This window comes from Lissotriton vulgaris, chromosome 7 (genome assembly GCF_964263255.1).
Source record: "Lissotriton vulgaris chromosome 7, aLisVul1.2, whole genome shotgun sequence".
NCBI classification, from domain to species: domain Eukaryota; kingdom Metazoa; phylum Chordata; class Amphibia; order Caudata; family Salamandridae; genus Lissotriton; species Lissotriton vulgaris.
In genome coordinates, this window is record NC_141695.1 from 705,006,188 (window position 1) to 705,023,803 (window position 17,616).

The following is a 17,616-nucleotide window of genomic DNA, read 5'->3' on the forward strand; positions in this document are numbered from 1 at the left end:
TCTGTCGCTCCCCATTTTTGCGCAATATCCATCTTTGCAATTAATAGACCCAGCGTAGCCCATATCAGCCTATATCGTGTGAGATCGATGGGTTCCCATATATTTAGTAAACATCTTTTTGGTTCTGGTAGGAGTGATGTGTCTGTTGCTTGAGATATAGTGCGTAGTACCTGTCTCCAGTAGTTTGCTATCATTGGGCAGTCCCATATCGTGTGAAAAAAGGTTCCCTTGCTCCCACATCCTCTCAAACTAAAAGGGTGGGGCGCTCTCAGTATTTTATGTAGGGTTGTTCTAGTGTAGTGTATTCTGTGCAAGATTTTAAGTTGCACTAGCCTCAATCTGGTAGAGATGCCTACTTCCTTAGGTGATGCTAGGGCCTCCCTCCACTCAGGGTCGTTGAGGTCTCCCACCTCTGTAGTCCACCTAGGGGAAATTATTTTGTCCATCAGCAGTGCCAGGCGTGTAGAGATCGTTTTTGCGATTATTTTATAATCAAAGTTTAATAGGGAGAGTAGTCTATAAGACCTGAAGTGCAGAGGGTTTTCACCAGGCTTTGGTAATAATACTATCACTGCTTCTCATAACTTGGGGGGTAATTGGTTCTGCTCTAGGGATTCGTGATAGACTTCCACAAGTTTCAGGGCCAGAACGTCCTTATAACGCTTATAAAAATCGCCCGTGAATCTGTGGAACAGAATTCCTTTTACCAGAATTACTAACATGATAATGATTAGCATTATGTAGCTGCATACACGTATATTCATAGTTTGTGTATCATTTAATTTTAATAATGGAAAATAGCTTTTGTTTCTTACATATAGGTTAAGTTGCACCGTAGTTAGAGAAACAACACTAACGCCATCTTGTATTTGTCGACTCGGGTCTGGGTAGTTATCATGTGTTGTTTTCACTCTGCTGAGCGAGTCCCAATTAGTTGAGTTACAAGACAGCTGAATTCATGATGTTTTATCTGCTCTAAGGCCCAAGGTCGCATCTGGCTTTAGAGGTGATAAGCATATTCTTGCTGGCGCCGGGCTGTTACTCCCATGTATCGAGATGAAAGGGAGTTACCCTTTCTGACCTTCCCCATAATAGCAGAAACAGACTTCTGAGCAGGCTTTGTGTGCCATATATAGTTCTTCCTTGAGATCCTGTACCTATTGGTTGGTTTCCAAATATGGTCAGTTCATGTAATGTATCTATGGTATAAATTACTTGTCTCATGTGTAAATCAGCAGTCTTCTCGGCGCACTGATTTGGTGTGGACGAGGGGGCTCCTCTACGCAGAGTCTTTTTGTTAATAAACGATTGCCTTTTCTTCACTGCCAACTGACTGGTTATTTGGTCAAATTTATTGGGCTATTGGTAAGTGTGGCCCTTCGAGATATTTTTCCAGTACTACAGTTGGCGACTCTGCCGGGACTCCGCGTTTGGGGTCGTCCTCCCGTAATACGGGGTGAAATAAGGACATTAGGGGGATTGCTCTGGTCGAGGGCGTGGATGGACCTACGATTTTGGCTGAACTCTGCTCTTGCGATCAGAGAGCCCCAGCTGCTAGTGACCCCTCACTGGAGTCCTACGGGTGTAACCCAGGAACTGATCCGAGTTGATCTTCAGGAGTGGGCAGTAGAGAACTCGCAATCCTACTTGAGTGTATTAGTTCGTTGTTTATGGATTGTGCTGTTAAGCGATGTTTTGGAAACAGTTAACTGATTTTTGTGGTTGGTGGTCGGCGTACCAAGAGGAGTTTTGGAGATCTGACGGGGCAGCATTGAGGCTGCATGGGCAGATGCTCCGCGGACTTGTTTGGTGAATAATAGAGGTTGTAATCAGACACCTTGGTGTGGCATTTGTTTTGTGCGCACCCAGCCGGACTGCCCTCAGAAAAGCCTGTGGTTGTACCTGGGTGACTCTGGACACATCTGAAGTGGGGCTAAGGTAGCGGGCTCAGTCAGAATAGTCTTGAAGGTGAACCAGGAAGATTGTGGGATGGTCTGTAGGCCGGTCTGTGGTTAATCCCTGTCTGATGACCTCTTGGTAGTCTCCGGACTGCCTGTTTTCTTTGTTTCTGTTTGGTCCGGTGGCTGGAGGTTCACAACTTCTCTATACACGGGAGTTCACGGGCTCCGTTCTTTGGTAGTCTCATATTGATCGAGAATTGAAAAAGAAAAATGTTTCCATTTTAAGTGTGAAAGGTTGTGTATTTAAATTTGTGTGTATGGTTGGTGTGGAGTCAACGAAGAACGAGAGTGAATGAAACATGGCCATGTTCTGACTGTTTGTGACGAAGTGTGAAGAGTGATCACTTAAAATGTTGTGTTTTAGTAAAATATGTTTTGGATGTTGTTGGATGTAGTTGTCGGCGGAAAACTACACGATTAGATGAAAGTCAGCCTGCCCCATCAGAAGGCAGTCCAAATTTCGATATGTATGTAAAACATGGACTTACGCCCATTTTATTTAGTAATCTCTGGCATAAATATACCAAGGATAACGAAGAATTACAATGGCCCGTAACTGGGTCTTTTGATGAGAAGAAAATACAGTATTTACAGGATCATTTGTTCTCTAAAAGAAGTCAGCGGGGAATGTTTGATTCTTTGCGATTATGGCAGAAGGAGGAAAAACGTTGCCGAATTAGAGAAGAGAAGTTGTTAAAAATACAGAATGGTCAGACCATAACTCAAAAGGCTATAGTGTATGATAAAGAACAAATGGAGAAAAAGATAGAATGTTTAGACAGACAGTTCCGATTGCAAGCAGATAAAAGTTACAAAGCTCGATCTGAGGCGGAGGATGAAATAGAGGACTTATTAGATACTCGTCCTCCCCCCTTATGCTCCGCAAAGAGTGTATCCTGCGATACCTCTGGCTAGTGCCCCCGGTGCACCTGTCATGTTAGCTACGGCCCCTATGACCCCTGCCACTACTATGTCAACAGGAACTATTTTTACGCCTTCTTCTACGACACTTGCTATGGCTACTTTATTGACAGACGATTCGTTGACCCCTGTCATGTCCCCAATGACATTGATCTCCCCTTCGTCTTCTGCGGCTTGGCCTTCCCAGTCTGCCACTTCAACTCCTGCCAGGGTAGATTCGACCCCCTCCCATGCTCCCAGAATGGAGGCATTCGACGATTATGTACACGTGCTGTTGTAGGATGTAAGGAGAAGCAGATGGTGATAGATCAGGCATCCCAGTGGGTGCGAAATGCTACTTACACTATTAAGGATATTTGGGGAACTATGAAAGATTACGAACTGGTTATGCAGCAATATGCAGTAGAAACTATGGCTAATCGGTTGACTTCTCTATGGGAACAATGTTTTGAGGGCTGGAGAGCCTCGCAGGTCTTATAAGAAATTGTGGACCGGGCCCATAAGTTTGAACTAGGACAGGAACATGTATATGGGAACTTGGTCACCATTATCATATATCAGCAAAGATTATTTACAAAATGTCCAACATGGGATTCTCAGCATCCCATGCAAGAAGTCCATCCCATTTACCATCCCGAAATTCCAGAACTTAAGGATAATGCCAATCAGGTCATTCAGGCCTGTGTTGAAGCAAGGTTTCAAGAACAGTGGGTATATACTCCTTGGAAGAGAAGCAAAGTCCTCTCCCTAAAATCTCATTTACCTGATCCATGTAAAAATCCCACCGCCTTTTATAAAGAACTTACTGAAGCGGCTTCTGTAGCTGTGATGACTTTGACTGATATAGAATTATTTTTGGACTGTTGGTTACAGTTGATGTGTGGCACCAGGTACATGACCAACCTCACGCTAATGAGTTAGGGGGAACATGGGAGCAATTCAAGGTTTAGGACGGGGAACGGAAACCTGGAGATAAACCTAGAGCTGAAATTTTGGCCCTGCCGGGTCGGATAATAACATATATGCACACTTTAATCCCACCCCGGAAGGTGAATTGGGATAAACTGACTGCTTTTAAACAGGAAAAGTATGAAAGTGTATCAGATTTCTTTACTCGATTTGAAGGTGTGTTTATTGATTTCAGTGGACAGGATTTATCGGTAGAAGGGGGAATAAGATTGTTTGTCAATCATTTTGTGACTAATTAGTTGCCAGAAATATCAGCACGGCTCCAGGCTGCAGAAAGTACTTGGACCACCTCTACTCCCTCAGTTATATTGAGTATGGCTCAATATTATGAACATAGGGAGAATGAGAGTAAAGACAAATCCGATAAAAAGACTAAGGAACTTAAAACCTGTGTATTATTACAACAAGTGGCCCGGGGACGTGGCAAGAACGGAGGGGGAGGAAGGGGGTTTGTTCCAAGAGGGGCAGGGACAGGACGGGGAGGAGGAGGTCGGCTGTTACTTTGGGCCAAATCAGTGTGCTTATTGTAAGCTGGAAGGGCACTACCGAGCTCAGTGTCCTTTCCTTTTAGCACAGAACGGAGCTGTGAGAGGCAGAGGTAGAGGAAGAGGACGGGGTGGTGTTGATCGTGGCGACATGAAAAGAGACAAAGTGAAACGAGGTGAGTCCAGAGGGAATTATTTTGATAATACCAATGGGAGGCAGTATTACAATGAAGATTATGGAATGGACGAATCAAATGGATATTGTTAGGCATAGGACAGCCACGGACAGAGAAGGGGCCAAGTGTCAGTACCTGTTGACAAACGGGCCTTATGTTAAAGGACAAATAATGAGAAATTCTGAAAACCTTTTAGTGGATACGGGTGCAATGAATAGTTCAATTGCTCGTTCATTGGTCCCAGGGGCTGCTCTGTCCAGGCATAATAATGTTTCAGTTGGATTTTCTGGCATTCCAGTTGTAAGCCCCATTTCGAAGCCACTCTCATTCACGATAGGTCCAGTTACAGTAGATTTTCCATTTTTGTTGACGTCGCAATGTGGGGAAAATTTATTGGGATTGGATCTGTTGAAAAAATGCATGCTAACATTTATTGTTCTCCACATGGAGTATATTTGACGGTTCAATCACCAGAACAATGTACTAAACAGAATTTCATGAAAAACGACCAGCTCCCTCCGAAGCTGGCGGCCATTCCTTCTATGTTGTGGGCAACTGGTGATACTAATGTAGGCTTATTGAATATTCCACCAGTTTCCATTACGTTAAAATCAAATGCCCCGTTGCCTCGTATTCCACAGTATAATATCTTCCCAGCAGGTGAAAAGGCATTAATGTCGATAATACAGTATTTAGTAGACAAGGACGTAGTGGAAGAGACATCTTCTAACACATGCAACAGCCCCATATTACCGAATTTGAATAAGGCTCCTATAGGAAGCAGTCCTGATTATGCTGATACGTACCGTTTTGTAATCGACCTCCGAGAGGTTAATAAGGTGGTAGTACCACAATATCCAGTTGTCTCGGATATTACGACAATACTTACTATGATTCCCCCTACTGCTAAATTTTTCTCAGTTATTGATTTATAGAATGCTTTCTTTAGCATTCCTATACACCCTGAGAGCAGACATATTTTTGGCTTCTCGTTATCAGGCCGCAGCTTTAGGTTTTGCCGTGCTCCTCAGGGCTATACAGAGAGCCCTAGCATTTATAGTCAGGCTTTGAAGGTAATTTTGGATGAACTGACCCTACTCCAGGAAATGTTCTCCTCCAGTATGTCGATGATCTATTGGTGGCGTCTGACACGGAGGAGGGCTGCAAAGAGGTTACTGTTAAACTATTGTCCCATCTAGCAGCCCATGGAAATAAAGTATCTTTTTCTAAATTTCAATATGTTCGACAGGAGGTGACCTATCTTGGTCATCTACTGTCGAAAGAGGGGAGGAAGTTGACTCCTGAACGTGTGTCTGCTATTTTTAACATGCCGGTTCCTCGTACTCAACAAGATGTTCGTGTATTTCTTGGCATAACCTCTTACTGTCGCCAATTTTTCTCTTCTTACTAAACCACTGTTATATTTGATTACGAAAGAAGTGCATGAACCTTTATCCTGGACAGATGAGTGTCAGAAAGCTTTTGACTCTATGAAAACTGCTCTTTGTTCTGCACCTGTCTTAGGAACTCCTGACTGCCCAAAACCTTCTGTACTTTACGTGCACGAGGTGGACGGTTGTTCGCTTTCAGTGTTAACGCAAGGATTTGGTGGTAAGCAAAGACCTTGTGCTTATTTTTCGGCAGTATTGGACCACGTCGCTAGAGCACTTCCTAGCTGTCTGAGGGCTACTGCCGCAGTGGTGGTGGCCATTAGGTAGTCGGAAGGATCATGCTAAATTCTGACCGCACAGTAATGGTACCGCACGCTGTGGACACACTCTTGAATAAAACGAAGACACAGCACCTTACTAGTGCACGTCTTACTGGATATGAATTGACTTTGTTTGCCCCTCATATTACCATAAAAAGGTGTGCCACTCTGAATCCAGCCATGTTACTACCCCTCCCTTCGGATGAACCAAATAATGACATACATGATTGCATATTTCGGACAGAAGAAGAAATGAAGGGTGGACCTCACAGACACGCCCCTATCTGAACCCCAAGGGGAGTTGTATGTGGATGGCCTTGTTTAAAATTACTAGATGGCACGACGACAGCTGCATACGCAATCACCACTCTGCGTACTGTAGTTGAAACATCTCGAGTTCCCTATCATTCTGCACAGGCAGCTGAGCTAATAGCCCTGTTACGAGCATGTGAGCTAAGTGAGGGACTAGAGGTAAATATTTACACTGATAGCCAGTATGCCTTTGGCGTGGTTCATAGTTTTGGGAAGCTGTGGGCGGAAAGGGGATTCTTCACTTCTCATGGCCAACGAATGCAACATGGCCCTTTGATAGTAAGGTTGTTAACTGTGTTGACCTTGCCCCGGAAGGTAGCAATTGTTAAATGTAGTGCCCATAAAGCCATAGTAGATACTGTGGGAGAAGGAAATGCTTTCGCTGACCAAATTGCAAAAGACACTGCTAAATCTAAAATGTTCCAGATGTATGTAAATTCAGCCAGGTGGGTGGAGGAGTCTGATATGTTTGATAACACCATGGAGAGAGTTCGAGAGATGCAGAATGAAGCTACCCCTGCCGAATTGGCCCGATGGGAGAATGAAGTAGGGAGCTTGGATGATAATGGTTGCTGGGTTGATTTAAGTGAGAAGCAGCGATGGATGCTTCCCAATGCTTTTGTTAACGCTGTAGTGACTATGGCCCAAGGGACTGCACATATAGGAGCAAAGGGAATTGGTCATTTATTAGACCCAGTTTGGAATAATCCCAATATTTCTAAAATTGCCACCCATCTGGTTCAACAATGTATGGTTTGTTTACGACATAATCCCAGAGGAAGAGAACCTGTTCTTAGTGGGAATTTTACATCACCCTCTTTACCTTTTGAGGTGCTCCAAATGGATTATATCCAACTGGAGAGAGTGAATAACCTGAAGTACATCTTGGTAGTGGTTTGTGCATTCAGTAAGTGGGTAGAAGCTTACCCTACCAAGGAATATACTGCACTAGCAACTGCTAAAGCTCTAATCAAGGAATATTTCCCTAGATATGGGGTCCCTCGGGTCATGTGATCGGACAACGAGACCCATTTTAATGCTGATCTTATCAGGCATATCTGTAATGGATTACACATAAAACAGAAATTTCATGCTGCTCGACATCCCAGTCCACTGGATTGGTTGAAAAATATAATGGGATTTTGAAGTTAAAGATGGCTAATATTCAGGAGAGTACTGGGTTGCGGTGGCCGGACACGTTCCCTTTGGCTTTGATGTCTATACGCATGACCCCACATTCCCGTTCAGGTCAGTCCCCGTATGAGGTTATTTTTGGACGACCAGCTAATGTATGGGATGTTCCTCATCCGAGAAGTTTTAGAGAAATAGATTATCCAATGATGACAGATTATTTGTATACATAGACTAAAGACCTTCGTCTATCCACCAACAGGTATCTGATGTATTGCAGCCCCTGCTGGAGGGTTCGGGACATCGTTTGGAGCCTGGCCAATGGGTAATGGTGAAGAATTATCAGCGAAAATCGAGCCTTGAGCCTGGGTGGACGGAACTGGTGCAAGTTTTACTGGCCACCTGAACAGCGGTGAAGGTGACTGAAGGAAGCACTGGATCAATGTTGCCCATGTTAAAAAGGTGCCTCTTTCCCTTCCATTTGATATGAATCCAGAAGGAATATTGACCCAGGAAAATGAAAGAGCTCCTTGCGTGGTTCCTTTTTCCGACGCCCAGGAAATTGAAGGGCAAGAAAGGGGAGCGTAGGGGGCGAGAGAGGCCGCGTCACCAAGTGCGGAATTGGCCTCCAGTTGTTGAACGAAAAGTTAATGGAAAATTTGGCACCTTGGATGCTTCCTCGTCTGTTTTATTTAACCCCTTCCATGCGGCCGCGATTCCCCTGGTGTGCTGTAAACAGCACAAACAGGGGCGGGCCGTGACGAACCCCAGCCGTCATCAGCACACGAGCACCGTAGTGCATGACGGCTGGGGTTCGTCATCAGCATGGAAGGGGTTAATGGTCAAGAATTGCCAGGTCGGGCTCGATACAACCTGCGGCCCAGAAACTGACACGGTACCCCCAATAATTGCAGGAGATAAGGAAATACTTTAGTAACAGGGGCTTGCTAGAGAATTTTGGGGGTACTGAGCGAGACACGGGACTGAACCCGTTGAGAGCTGGAACCTTGTGTTGCTCTGTTCAGAAAGAAAGACTGAGAAGCAAAGAAAAAGGGGCCAGGTTGTAGTTGAAGAAAATAATCGATGAAAGGATTTGTTCTTTTGATGAAAAATAGGAGCCTGAGTGTGAGGCTCTAGGCGGACACAGGAAAGAAGCACCCTCTGGCAGGACGGACTGCACCTTTTTAGAATAGTTCGGACTTTAGTTAGAATGTGCCCTTTTGTCGATTTATTCCTGAGGAGGAGCGTCCCCTTGCTCCTCGATATATGCCCATTTATGTACCTATGTTTTCATCATGGACAACCTGATTGAAGGTTGCTTTCGTGACAACCGTTGCAATGATGTTTATCATAATAATGAGTGTGGTTTTATATCTAGAATTTCATCACCCCATGCATACTGTGATAGGGACTCCTACCCCGCCAATAGAGCACCACTTCTCTACGTTAGCCTGTCACAAAGAAATACATCATCAGACATATGTTAAGAATGTATTTGTGGAAATGCTGCATCAGACTCACAGTGCTACCAATACGACAAATTGTTGGGTTTGCGGTCTGTTACCCTCTGCAATGCATCAATATGATCTCTTTATCTCATTGCCATTATCTTATTTAGGAAGTTGTGAAGCCTGGTTCAAACTACAGAGTATGATGTACTTGCATTGAACTGTAGATACCTCTCGATATACCAAGAGGGATTATGAGATGATTTTGATTTATATAGAAGTACACCATGGTTTTGATTCACAGGGAAATAATGGGGAGGGGCCTTTGGACTCCAAGGCTTGCATGAATATGTCTACTGAATATGAGAATGTCACATGGTTAAAAACGGAGATACTGGATTTCGCAGAATTTAACTTCACCCAGTATTTCCAACACTTACAGGATCGAAATGGCACCGATGACAAACCAATCCCTGTGCCCATATTAAATAGCACCTTTGCATTTTATGTACAAGGAACAGGACATATCCCGGTAGGAGACAGTTGGTGCAATTACACCTATCGATTATGGACCTTTAGTAGTCCTGTGCGGCCTCGGTGGTGTCTGGTGTACATGCAATGATATCTAATGCAAGCAGCTGCTGCTCAATGTTGGTGAGAGTGTTCCTCAAGTCTTTCAGGACTCAGGCGTGTTTGGTTATGGCTATGCCCCTAATTTACGCCTTGAAGACTTCCCATAATGTCGCCCACATGTCAACTGAACCAGTGTTTAGTTCAAAGTAGTCGTCGATAGCCTCCCTGTTGTAATTTGGCAGCGATTGGGTTAGCATTAGCAGAAGCCATCCTGTATTTAGAGGCTATCTTGTCCGTTTTGTATTTCTGGCAGCCATTTTGTTTGCCATGTGCTACCACATGTGTGCCATGTGCTCTGTCCTATCTTGCTGTGTTCTGCTCTTGAAATCTGCCAAGAGATAGGTTATATTTAGCCTCTTCCACTTTGCACATGCTCAGTTGAGCTTGCAGCTGTCCATGCAGATGCTGTTAGTCTGTAAATGTCAGGATGTCTTCACCAGAATTAGCAAATGTTAGCTCCTCCCACTTGTTGACTGTGCATTTTCTGTATAACCTTTTATGTGCGTAAAACCTACTTCTTGTACTTGTACCGCCTTTTTTTGAGCCCCTGTGTGGGTATAAAAGGATCAAGCTCCTTCCATTCAGTGTGCTACTTCATACATTGCCGAAGGGTGTTGTTTGAATGTAGTTCCACCTCATGAGGTTATTACATTTTGTATTTTCTATTCCAGTTTCTGTGCCACCTTCTATCCTATTGGTCTGAGGACTTGTGCAGAGAAGGGCGAACCCCTAGCACTGGTAGGCCTTGCTGAGGCCCACCACCACAGATTGGCGCCCAATCAGTGGGGCTCATCGGCGACTCGGATGCCCGAAGGAGTGGTCGAAACAGAGGATTGGAATCTCGCTTTGGACAATCACTGCCCGAGGAAACCCGCGTCTTGGCAACCACAGCGTTTTTCCTCTCTTTCTGATCTGACCCTCCAGGTGGTGCCGGTCCTTGACTGAGATCTCTTCTGTTGATCGCCTTGCAATGACCATTGAGTCAATTTGAGAACTTGGCATTTGGAATCTGGATACCAAGTGATTGGTAAGAGTCATTATGCGGCATTTGCTGTTGGTTTTTGATGCCTGGGATTGGTAAGGCAGTTTAGTAACTCTTACTGTGGCTTTGGAATTTTGGAATTTGTGTTGGTCAACTTTGGATTTGTATGGGATTGATATGTGAATTGCAATTTATATAGACAGGTAATGAGGAGAATTTTCTCTGTTTTTAAATTGATTTGTACGGCACAACGTACCACAGTACCTTAAGTGCTACTTTGGTTATAATACTGCATAGTCTGCACTATTTTTGGCATGCCTGTTTCTAGCACACTTCATAGGATGTGTTGCTTTTGTAGTGGTACCAATTTGAGAGACGATGAAGCACAACCGCCCCCCCCTCCCACCCCCCTGGAGGGGACGCCTAATAGGGACATGTATATTAAAAATGGTATTTCTTCTATAATATACAGCACGTTATGGAATAAATATAATCGTAAGGATCCTGAGTTGCGGTGGCCTATGCATGGGTCATTTGATTTGTGAAAGATTCAGTATGTGGAACAACAAATGTTTAAGTAAAAGGCTAGACAAGACATGTTTGACTGTGTACGAATGTGGGAGAAAGAAGTGCATGAGCAAATGAAGCGTGAGCAAGTCTTGATTGAAAAAGAACAGCGTAAGAGCATTCATGCAAAATTATTGAAAATGAAAAATAAAGAAATGAAAGAACTTAAAGAGAGAGAAGATAGGAAGCGTCATTTACAGGTAAATGTCCAATACACTTTTCGTAGACCTCTTTATCCTATTCTTAATAAACCCCAAGATGATTCTTTATTGTTAGATCATTCTCCACCTCCGTATACTCTTCCTTCTGCTCCTTATGACTCAGATGAGGACTCTCCTGCAGACCAGGAGAAAGCACAGGAAACTCGTTCTATGTTGTCACATGCGTCTCAGCTTAGATCTGCTGCTCGTAAAGCCGCCCGTAATATTGCTCATGCTTTTGAACTTTTAGGTGACATGAAGGATTGGCAGGAAAGGGAGCAAGTATATTTTACAGAGGTGTTTGCCGCAGAAGTTGTTTAACGGTTTAGGAAACATGCTGACGATTTGGAACCTGTTGATGTAGCAAATGATTGTAAGCAAATGTGTGATGGTCTTTTTGTCTTTTCTCAGGTGGTTGACTCAATCAGGCATTTGGTTAAATTACGTGTTGAGACAGTCCGTTTGCGGGAAGAGAAAAAGGCAGCAGACGCAGCTGCACAAACATCTCAGACCGGCGTGCCCAAGCTTCTATGTTCGGAACAGATAAGACTGTGATAGTTCATGTGAAACCTATGCGGGAAGCCGCTCCTTTGTATTTTCATCCTAAAGGAGTGGGTACAAGTGATGATAAGGCTTCTACTGATGCAAAGGGTTATTTTATTTATAATTGGGTTTACACTACTTGGAATAGAGTGGATGTTATGGCTCTTAAAACTGCATTACTTGATCCACGTAAAAATCCAGCAGCCTTTTATGAGGAAGTTGAGGGTGCTGTTAGCTCTTTTTCTATGACTTTACCCGATATTGACCTGTTTTTTGGTTTGATATTACCCCCTGATATGTGGCGAACTGTGCGTAAAGTTGATGATCGTGCGACTTTTGGGGCATTATGGAAAGATTTAAAACAATTAGATGAAGAAAGAGAACCTGCACAGAAACCATGTCAGTTCATATTAGATCTTCCAGCAGCTAAAGTTAAAAATGATTATTCCCCCTAAAAAGATAGATTGGACTGTATTAGCCTCTTGTAAGCAAAAGACAGATGAATCAGTTTCTGCCTTCTTCACGCGCTTTGAAGAGGCATTCCACGATTTTAGTGGCCAGTCATTGACCGATGACACGGGCAGGCATCTGTTCATCGATAAATATGTCGCAAACCTGTTGCCAGGAATAGTTAGTCACCTAAAGGCAAGTGAGAGCTCATGGACTAACTCTTCTCTGCTTTCTCTTTTGACTATGGCTCAGTATTATGAACAACAGGAGTTAGAAGCGAAGGATAATGAGGATAAGAAGACTAAGGAGTTAAAAACATAGGTTATGATGGCTCAGGTTTATGGTCTGCCTTCTTGAGTTAATGATAGAGGTGGACGTGGATCTTATGGTTAGTCTTTTCCTTCTTATGCTCGTTCGAATTTGTCTGTTGACCAGTGTGCTTACTGTAGGAAATTTGGACATTGGGCTTTTGATAGTCTAGCATTGCTTGCTCAGCAGTATCCACGTGGATGGGGACAAATGAGAAATCTCTCAGGATATTCAGAGCCTAGAGGAAGCACAGATGTACATGCTAGGTTTGATGCTAATACACATGGACAGGATGGGTTTAACACTTTTGATAGACGAAATCAATATCAAATGTCTGAATATGTGCTGTCTGATTTGAAAGATTCTGCTTATGCATAGGATTGCCTAGGATGAGGTAAGGAATCAGTTGAATTTCCAGTAGATCAGAAGGGTCCCTATGTTACAGCACATGTTTTGGCTTCTACTGATCAGTTTCTGGTTGATACAAGAGCTACTCGTAGCGCCTTATCTAAACACTTGGTTCCGAGGGCTCCCCTTTCTGGCTTAACTATTACATCGATAGGTTTCGATGGAACACCTTCCCTTAGCCCGCTATCACAACCACTTTCATTCATGTTGATAAATTCACTGCTCCATGTCCATGTTTGCTTTCTCCGAACACACCAGACAATATTATGGATCTTGATATGCTGAAATATTTCAGGGCTATGATACAATGTTCTCCTGAAGGAGTACGTGTTATTTTGAATGACAATTACCCCATGATTGAGAGATCCTGTCTTGTGAAAGAAGATATAACATTAGCTTCACTTCCTAGTACTTTGTGGGCTACTTCAAACACCGATGTAGGTCAGATGGTTATCCCACCAGTGCATATTAGTGTCAAGGAAGGCGCTTCATTGTCACAATTACCTCAATAGAAAATTTCTCAAGAAGGCGAAAAAGCACATATACGAATTGCCCATGATTTGATTAAAGTGGGGGTTGTGGAAGAAGTTCCTTATAAATGTTTGCAACAGTCCTATTCTTCCTATTTTGAAAAAAGACACTTACACTAGGATTTACAGATTTATTATTGATTTGCGAGAAATTAACAAGATTGTACTTGTTGAGTATTGGTGTAGTGCCAGTATTTAGCCTTAGATGGAGTTTGCCACCTGCTTTGGGCTGCATTCCCAACAACCCGACTCCGAGAAGACCCGATCCTGGCGTGCCGGGGGCCACTACTGGTCTAACACCGTCCGCGGGGTGAGCCTCAATCAGAAGGACTTGGGCCCCCTGTGCGACGCCGGGCACCCGGTCTTCTGTACGCCACATTTCTCGCCCCTGGCGGTGATTCGCGCTGTGCTCGTCCCATCTCTACTCGCCGTTACTGGGGGAATCTTGGTTAGTTTCTTTACCTCAGCTTAGTAATATGCTTAAATTCAGCAGGTCGCCACATCTGAACTGAGGTTGTAGTCGAAAGAATGATGCCGGAGCGTCAAAGGGGGTTGCAGGGTAAGGTCAGCCCCCCCTGCATTGTGCACCCTCTTTCCCCGGATCGCATCTGGAAGGGTTTCACCCTCCCCAGGAAGCCGGCTGCAGAGGGGGGCGCCGAGGCACATGTGCGTGGGCAGCCGGTGGGACACCACAGACAGCCACTCGTGGCACGCATCCAGGCGCCCGGGACGGGTCCCGGGGCGGACCGGTCACCAGGCCCCTTTCTCGGGGGCCAGCAACGCTGGCGGCATACCCTGCCACGGGCGATCAGGGGGTTTGACCTTGTGGGGGCACGAAGGGTAAGCAGAGCTAACCCTGCGACGGCCCCAGCCGCGTCCCGGGGAATCCCCGGGGCGATTAACGATCGAGCGACCCTAAAACAGGCGTAGCAAGGTGCATCGAAGTGTCGATGATCAATGTGTCTTGCAATTCACACTAATTCTCGCAGCTAGCTGCCTTCTTCATCGACCTGCAAGCCGAGTGATCCACTGCCAAGAGTCACAGGCAACTTTTTGAAAACGTTCGCCCACCTGCGGGAGCAGGAGAGGCGGGAGGAAGGCGACGCCGTCCGACCGCTGGCCGCCCCGTTCAAGGCTTCCTCTCTGGGAGTCAGACTGCACCGTTGGGAGAAAAAAACATTGCCAGGCTCTCGGCCTGGGAGTCCCCCTCACCCACCCACGGGTGAGGAAGGGGGCTCCCGGTGCCACGGGAGCTGGCAGCCCCACAGCCGCCGGTCCCTACCGGGGTGACCGGGAGGGACCGCGCGTGTCTTAAAACCCCCTCGGCCCGGCCGCACAGGACCAGGCCAAACAGGGTACCTGGCAACGAGGGAGGGTCACTGCACCTGCACGTCAGCCGTCCGTTGGGTGGGTGGGCCGAGCCGTGCCGGCAGGCTGGCGATCGGCCCACCCTACCCTTTACCTGGGTCGTAGGCGCAGAGAGGGAAGAGCCAGGCGGGTCCCCATCCCGCACGCCACCCATTGAGAGGAGCTGGGGTTCCCTCGCAGGCCCTCGGCCCCTTCTCTTCCAGGCGCCCTGCCACACGAGAAGGGCCGCTCCTCGGTTGCCCTCTGCCTCTTGCGTTTGGCGCATTTTCGCCTCTCCCGCCTTCGGCGGTTTCTTTCTTTGATTGCTGCCCCAGTAAGTTCAGCGGTCATAATGTTAGTTTCCTTGTTCGCGGATAAAATCCACTTCCTCGGCATATGGTAGAGGCCCCAATGTAGATCCATGTATACTGTCTGCATTGCTGCTGAGGTCTGATTCTGCATCGCTGGGGAGCGTGCTTGCATCGGAGGCAGAAGCAATTGCTTGGTCACAATTGTTGGTACTGGCTTGGCGAGCACTGGATTCAAATACCACTCTCTGTTTTTTAACATAGTCATATTTTCAAGCGAAAGTGAAAACCTGCCCCTGCTCGAATTCATTTTTATCTCTTGCAAATTTCCACACCTTCCTGACTTTGATTGTGTCCTCTTGCTTTTTAATTCTTTCTTTCATGTCCTTTGTGTATTTTTCCACAAAGTCTTTGTTACTCGCTGTAGTGAGCAAGTCAATTTCACTCTATATGCTTACTATTTCCTTGATAGTGAATTCCCTATCAATCCTGGTGTATTTGATTAATAGACAAACAAGACGCATTGATGCCTCGAGGTTACTCTCTGCCCACTCCTTTGAAAGAAGTGGGTTTGAGCTTTCAAAGCTCAGAGCGAGCATTACCCTGAGGCCTCTCGGCACCCGCCCGGCCTCATGAAATTTCTCCAGTGATTTCACCATTTGGTAAGCTCGCTTCGGTTATTTTTTTCTAGCAATTTGAGCAGGCTTCTAATATCCGTATTCAACTCTGTTTGAATTGGTGTCTGTTTGTTGCTGTCTGGAACAACAGGCAAGTTCAGGAATAACTCATCAGCTGCTTTCTCTCTCTCTCTTAGCTTTTCATTCGACATTGGCATTGATGTTGTTTGGAGAAATAATTATCACTGGTTCCATAGTTATCGTACTGCTACGAACAAATACCACGCAACCTATAGCACCTCCCCACCTGCACTGTATGATCCGTGTAAGTTCCCGACTTACTGCACGAATTACTGGTTTCCCTCCAAATCGTCCGACCCACCGAGGTCACACAGGAAACTGCAAGCGGGTTCAGCCGGAATGACAGTCTAGCAGGGGGCTTGTCCACAAAAAAGTTCCAACTGAGCTACCAATCCACGCCGGCTTGGAAAAGTGTTCAGCCTCTTCAAAGGGAGGGATCCGTTCCAAAAAACAAAGCGGTTTTTCCTTAGAGAACATCAGGTAACAATCCAAATGCATTTGCAGGCACCATCAGGAGAGTAATGGACGCTTTCATACCCTGGTTGCTGGTGCAAATAAAGTTCTTTATTGCTCAATCAGTGCAAGCGGTAAGACGTGTTTCGACGATCCCAGCCGCCTTGCTCACATAAACACCATTGTGATTTGCAACACAGTATTTCGAACCCACCCAGATGATCATGTGATGGGCCGTCACCTGACTAATAGTGAACATAGTAAAAATACTATCTGTAGTTCACATTAGGGCACTGACAACATACGGAGCAAATTGTATTGACAAATGTAGCAATCAAATTAATGATAGTATAAATACTGTCCCCAGGTAGCCAAACTCACTAAAACTGGGGAAATGCATTCCCTAGCTGGGGAATTAATTCTCTTTCAATGTTGAGGGTCCCTGAGTGCCAAATAGCAAAACAGGTATCTCCAGTATGCGCCAGGGAGCTGCGTTGCAGACAGGTGTTCAGAGGCCATGCCCCTTTTACACCTCTCCGCAACACAGCTCTGTGGTGCTTATTGGAGGTCATTAGTGGACTAGTTTGACCCTAGGGACCCTTAGGATTGAAGGGGACTTAATCTCTCAACTTAGAATGGCCACAGGTCACATTTACACAGTGGTGAAGGGAGGGGACGGGACCTGAGGTGATGTGTGCAAATACTCACTGTGGCGTGTTTTAAGTTGGGGAAAAAAATCCCCTTCAATCTTGAGGGACCATCGGGGCCCAGTAACCCACTAGGTGCTTCCAGGAAGCACCACTGCGCTGCGTTGCAGAGAGGTGGTGCAGGCCGTGCCTCTTTTTACATCTCTCTGCTACGCAGCTCTGTTGAGCTTACTGGATGTACCTAATGGGCAAGTTAGACTCTAGGGACCCTAAGGATTGAAGGGGTATTATTTCCCCAACTTAAAACGCACCACAGGGCGTGTTGAGTGGTGAAGCGCGGAGATGGTGTAGGAAAATGGCTCTACATATACTGGACCGAAGTAAAATCAGCCGAACTACGAATTCCGATTTACTCACCTGTTATTGG

General features: G+C 45.4%; 1 pseudogene; it reads right to left on the bottom strand.

Moving 5' to 3' along the window:
* Window positions 1–14,646: 14,646 nt before the first annotated feature.
* Window positions 14,647–14,777, bottom strand: LOC147702296 (5.8S ribosomal RNA; annotated as a pseudogene).
* Between the last annotated feature and the right edge of the window lie 2,839 nt (window positions 14,778–17,616).